Raw genomic sequence first — 6624 nt, forward strand, 5'->3', positions numbered from 1 at the left:
GTCTCAGTATATAAACACACATACACACACACACACACCCCTATATTAGCTTTCTATGCTGCATAACAAATTGCCACAAATTTAGCAGCTTAAAATAACGTACATTAATTTTTTTAGTTTCTGTGGGTCAGATACTGCTTAGCTGGGTTTTCTCCTCAAGGTTTCATCAGATTTCAATTAAGATGTCAGCTGGTCTGCATTCCCTTCTGAAGTTCAAGGTCCTCTCCCAAACTCATGTAGTCATTGGAATAATTTGGTTACTTGCAGCTGTGGGACTGAGGTTCTTATTTTCTTGCCAACTATTAGCTGAGGGTAGCTCTTGGCTACTAGAGGCCCCTAGCATTCCCTTCGGAGAAGGCAATGGCAAGCCACTCCAGTACTCTTGCCTAGAAAATCCCATGGATGGAGGAGCCTGGTAGGCTGCAGTCCATGGGATCGCTAAGGGTCGGACACGACTGAGCGACTTCACTTTCACTTTTCACTTTCACACATTGGAGAAGGAAATGGCAACCCACTCCAGTGTTCTTGCTTGGAGAATCCCAGGGACGGGGGAGCCTGGTGGGCTTCCATCTAGGGAGTCACACAGAGTCGGACACGACTGAAGTGACTCAGCAGCAGCAGCATTCCCTTGCCATTAGGCTGTTTCACAACAGGGAAGTTGACTTCTTCAAAGTCAGCAGAACCATCTGTCTCTAATGTGCTAAGTCAGAGTCTTAGATAACATAACCTAATCAAGGGAGTGGCTATTCTATCACCTTTGCCATATTTATTAGCTAGAAGCACACACACACATACTCCAATTGTGTATAGTAAACTTTTCTGAGAGTTTTGATGAAGACAGAGGAGAAAGAGTTTTATAGTATAACAGTGTGTTTCTTTTTTAAATGTATTTTATTTTGTTATTTTATTAATTTATTTGGCTACCCCAGATCTTAGTTGTATCATGTAGGATGTTTAGTTGCAGCATGAAAACTCTTAGTTGCAGCATGTGGGATCTAGTACCCTGACCAGAGATCGAACCTGGGCCCCTTTAGGAGCATGAAGTCTTAGGCACAGGACCACAAGGAAAGTCCCCAAACTGTTCTTCAGTTTTCTTCAGCTCCGCACCCCTTGTTGCTCCCTTCTCCCACCTCATTCCTTGATTCTCCCTCTCTGCTCTTTCCCCATCCCCAAATTCCTGTCTGTTTCTGTTACACAGCGGTTTATCCTTTTATGCCTTGACTCCCTAGGCTTAAGACTTTGCATTCCATTCCATGTGGCATACCCAGATATTTTTCTTGCTAAAGACAAGATAGTTCTGTATCTTCTCTGCAAGAAGAATTTAGGTGCCATTTGTTAACGTGTTTTTTTTTTTTTTTCATTCTGTTGCTGCTGCTGCTGCTAAGTCACTTCAGTCGTGTCTGACTCTGTGTGACCCCATAATCGGCAGCCCACCAGGCTCCCCTGTCCCTGGGATTATCCAGGCAAGAACACTGGAGTGGGTTGCCATTTCCTTCTCCAATGTGTGAAAGTGAAAAGTGAAAGTGAAGTCACTCAGTCATGTCTGACTCGTAGCAACCCCGTGGACTGCAGCCTACCAGGCTCCTCCGTCCATGGGATTTTCTAGGCAAGAATACTGGAGTGGCTTGCCATTGCCTTCTCCGTTCATTCTGCTACCGAACATTAATTACAATTTAGTGGAGGAGACAGAAATGACTCAATTAATAGCGGGAAGTGAATGAGGGAAGGAGGGGGAAGACGCTAACTATAAAATCACCACTGATGTTACGGTATTAGTAAGGACTGAACCCGCCAGCAGTGACAGTGCTAGAGCATTCTTCCTGGAGCCTGGAGACAAAAAATTTAAAAATAAAACAGGCCGAGTAGGTGGGGACATTCCTAAATCTAACGGTGGGGTTATTAAAATTGGTACTTATTTATGCATGATTTGTGTGTGTGTGTGTTTTACCTCTTCTTGACTGTACTGTTAAGTAACTTCAGGAGTCCCAGATCTGTTGTTAAATAGCAGTTTAACTCTGGGAAAATTCCTTAACATCTCTGTCCCTTAACCCCTCATCTGAGAAATGAAGGAATGAGACAAGGTCATCCTAAGCGTCTCTTGCAGTGTGGTGAGTCTGTTGCTCTGAGATTATTCTGCTACTCAGTTCTTCAAGGACAGAGATCATTTTATAAATTCCCCCGTCAGCTTGATTTTTTCCCCGCAGTTCACAGAGGTCTGTATAAGGTGGTGACTCAGTCAAAAACAGCGCCTCCCATTCTGGAGAACGGAACACTTCTGAGTTTAAGCCAGCAGGGAGGGGTGTGTGTGTGTGTGTGTGTGTGTGTGCGCGTGTGTGTTGGGGGAGGGTTTCCATTCCAAGCTGCAGGACCACTGGTTGCTCAGGACAGGGCCTGAGAACAGCAGGCCAGGGCCACCATGAGTGGAGGGTGGAGGGTGGGGAGGTCAGAATCCCAGAGCGGGTGCCAAATAAGAGTGGCCTGAAGCCATCGTGGGCAACAGAAGGGCCAGAGGACTGGGTTGAGCAGCTCAGGAGAGGAAGGTGTCCATGGAAATGCATCTGCTCAAGTGCTCAGAGGAGGAAGGGGCATGGGCCTTGGCCGCCATCAGTCAAGAGGTGTGTCTCCACCATTGTTTAACAGCCACATTATGCAACTCTCAGAACTGGGTCCTGGGAGGGGACCTATAAGAATGAAGAGCTACAGCCCGGGCCCTGAAGAGGTCTCCCAGGCTAATGAGGAGATGCCACAGTGAACATATTTTCTGATCCCAAAGAGGGACATGCCGATTGACCAGTACAAATATACTTTCAAAGTTAAAGACATATAATATTTATAATCAGGATATCCCTACCGATAAAACACAAAACCTCAGCCTGAATCATCAACAATTAGCTGGAACAGACAAACCCACAGGGAAAAACCCAGGGGATTCCCGGGAGGTTAAAACAGGGTCAGCCAGGGCAGGTGAGATCGCCGTCACGTGTCGTGTGTGAGACTGGACTGTTACTTATGTCACCAGTTGCCTAGTGAATCAGTGGCCACCCTCAAAGTGCGTTCCAGTTACTTCTGGGAATTCAACAAGGAATGCCTCCGTGTGTTCACACCCTGCTCTATTCTCTGCAGTTGCTATTTGGGGCCGTCCTCGCTGTCACTCCTCAGGTCCAGCCCCCCACACACACAGCTGCCCCTTATTCCACCCAACTGCTTGAGAAGTCTCCCCACCCCCACAAGTTCTCTCCCATTCAGTGTTCAGCAACTGTCTGCTGAATACCTACTACGTGCCCCACCCTGTATAACACAGTAGGGCTTCAGAGGCCGATAACAGTGTCCTTCTCTGTTCTTGAGGAAAGAAGAGCCCAGAAGCAGATGATATGAGGTTCTGTAGGGCTCTGTGTGTGTGTGTGTCAGTCGTTCAGTCATGCCTGGCTCTTTGTGACCCTATAGACTGTAACCTGCCAGGCTCCTCTGTCCACGGGATTTCCCAGGCAAGAATACTGGAGTGGGTTGCCATTTCCTTCTCCAATGCATGCATGCATGCTAAGTCACTTCAGCCGTGTCCAACCGACTCTGTGCGACATTATGGACAGGAGCCCTCCAGGCTCCTCTGTCCACGGGATTTCCCAGGCAAGAATACTGGGGTGGGTTGCCATTTTTGCCTCCAGGTATCTTCCCGACCCAGTGATCGAACCCGTGTCTCCATAGCTCAGCCTCTGCTTGGATCAATCAGTCTTTTCAGTTTCCACCCCCAATCTAGCTCCTCTCTGAGAAGGTTTAGGGTGGGCGTAGCTGTGATCTTGGTGAAGCAGCAGTGAGTGGTTTCGTGAAGTGAGTTGAGATCTTCATTCCTTGCCCAGGAATTGAACCTGGGTAGCCTGGATGAGAACCAGGAATCCTAGCCACCAGACCAGCAAAGGCTACAGGCTAGAAGCTATTTTTTTTCCTGGATCTTTGCCCCCAGTGAAAAATGCATTTATCATGGAGGCAGGTACAAAGTTTATTATCAGAGACACAGCACAACAAGAAGTTGGAGAGCACACAGAGAAATGGGTTGAACAAGAAAGAGATGCACCCCCAGAGAGGAAGGGTGTGGGCATCCCCTCTGGTGAGGAGGAGTGAAGTAAAGAGGCGGGTGGTTAAGTCATTTATATCAGGCAGTTCTTCTGGCTCTTTGTCTTCCTTCAGGCCAATTATCTGGTTTCTTTTTCCACACCTGACCTATCCTGGGACACTGCCCTGGGTGTGCACACTCCCCTCAGCCAAGATGGATCTCCCAGAAGTGAAGGCTTCTGGGAGGAGAAAGACTCATTATGGCCTGGCATTGTCTCTTGGCTTTTGACCCACAAGGAGCCTTTCAGTGCATGTGTAGTGTCTCCCTTGTCCCAAAAGAAGGGGACACAGCGATTCCTTAATCGAAAAAAAGTTTTGCCTCTCTTTATCCTTCCCATGACTATTACCTTGACTATTGCTGTGACTATTACCTTATGGTGTTTATAAAAGACAAACATTGGCTATTTACCCTGTTTCCTTTGCTGCTTCCATTTCAGAGGGCAAACAGGAGGCTGACTGTAAATGCCTTAACTGGAGCCCACCTATCTCTTGTCTCAAGAAATGCTAAAGAGCTGTAAGTATCTAGCCCCGAAGCCCACTTCTTTGTGCCCCATGAAATGCAAATAGGAGGCCAGTTGTCAATGCCTAGCCTGGAGCCCATCTGTCTCCTCCAGCAGCTGGTGTGGCCTCAGACTCCTTGTGACAACAGAGGAGACAGTGCCTGGGGACCTGTGTGGCCTTCAGGACTCCCACTGGTCTCTGCTGGAGTCTCGGTTGCTCCCTGGTCTGAGGGGCAGTTGGTGGCCTGGCCTTGCCTACCCAGTGCAGCCCCATCCCTCCCTGTTCTGCCTTCTGCTGGTTCTTTCTCTCCAGCACCTCTGGGTCCCCTCATGAAGCGTGTGGCTCTTACTCATGTATTCTGTGTGGGGGTAAGGAGCCTGAGGATCACTCCTGGGGAGAGGGGTGAGGGGGAGAAATTTTTTCCTGCTTCTGTCTTCTGTCACAGTTCTCTTTCCATAATCCTTCAGGCTGAAAACGGCAGACTTCAGGCTTTCTGTTTCCTGAACGTCATATCCTTTTGTGCTAAGTTGCTTCAGTCATGTCCGACTGTTTGCGACCCCATGTAGTTTGCCAGGCTTCTCTGTCCATGGGATTCTTCAGGCAAGAATACTGGAGTGAGTTGCCATGCCTTCCTCCAGGGAATCTTTCCAACCCAGGGATGGAGCCTGCACCTCATGTCTCCTGCGTTGGCAGGAGAGCTCTTTACCACTGAGCCACCTGAGAGCCCCTCACATCCTTTTACCTCAGATAATAAGCCTCCAGGTCTAATCATCACAAGCGAAAGAGGCCATTTCTACACTATAGAAGAACACTATGATCTGGTCCACAGCCTGTTCTCCATGATACCTCAAAGGAACAGATAGAAGAAATTAAAATATCCTTTAGTTCCTTGCAAAGACTGGCTTTCAAGCCTTTCATCTTGCTACTGACTCTAAAATACTATTTTAAATGTCAGAAGCTGAATATTGCCTTTCTCTTTTTCATTGTATTCCCGCTGAAACTCCACTAACTCTATCAGAAGCTGACAAGTGCCAGAAGCTGTCTAGGAAGAAGTCTCCATTATAGAGATGCAAAAGGAAAAAAAAAAATCTGATTTATGCATTTCAGAATATTTTTTGGAGTTCCTCTGTGCTTTTGAACTGTGGTGTTGGAGAAGACTCTTGAGAGTCCCTTATACTGCAAGGAGATCCAACCAGTCCATTCTAAAGGAGATCAATCCTGGGTGTTCATTGGAGGGACTGCTGCTAAAGCTGAAACTGCAATACTTTGGCCACCTCATGCGACGAGTTGACTCACTGGAAAAGACTCTGATGCTGGGAGGGATTGGGGGCAGGAGGAGAAGGGGACGACAGAGAATGAGATGGCTGGATGGCATCACCGACTCGATGGACATGGGTTTGAGTGAACTCCGGGAGTTGGTGATAGACAGGGAGGCCTGGCGTGCTGTGATTCATGGGGTCGCGGAGAGTCGGACACGACTGAGCGACTGAACTGAACTGAATTGAACTGTGACGTTCAAAACCAATGCTGTCCACCTCTTTTTCCCCATCCTTCGGCTCAGATGGACCATGCACTAAATCTTCAGTTTTAGAAACCTGACTTGATATGTATGAAATAGATAACTAATGAGAACCCACTGTATAGCACAAGGAACCCTACTCAGTGCTCTGTGGTGACCTAGATGGGAAGGAAATCCAAAAAAGAGGAGATATATGTATACATGTCACTGATTCTCTTTGCTGTACAGTAAAAATTAACACAACGTTGTAAAGCAGCTATACTCTGATAAAAAATTTTTAAAACATAGAAACCTGGCTTACACAGGCTTTCTCTAGTTTGTAAAAAGAACACTTTGAAAGATAACTTCTACACTTATCTACACATAAAATTACAACCAGAGTTCGAGCGTTAGAGACAAGTACGAGGGGGAGCTGTAAACTCTGGTCTCACCGGGATATAAAAATCCCTAAAGGAGTTAGAAGAAGAAGATTTTTCCTTTAAGTTTAAAATATCACC

The sequence above is a fragment of the Moschus berezovskii genome, chromosome 25 (genome assembly GCF_049115385.1).
Source record: "Moschus berezovskii isolate FMDL1 chromosome 25, NW_MosBer_1.0, whole genome shotgun sequence".
Lineage (NCBI taxonomy): Eukaryota > Metazoa > Chordata > Mammalia > Artiodactyla > Moschidae > Moschus > Moschus berezovskii.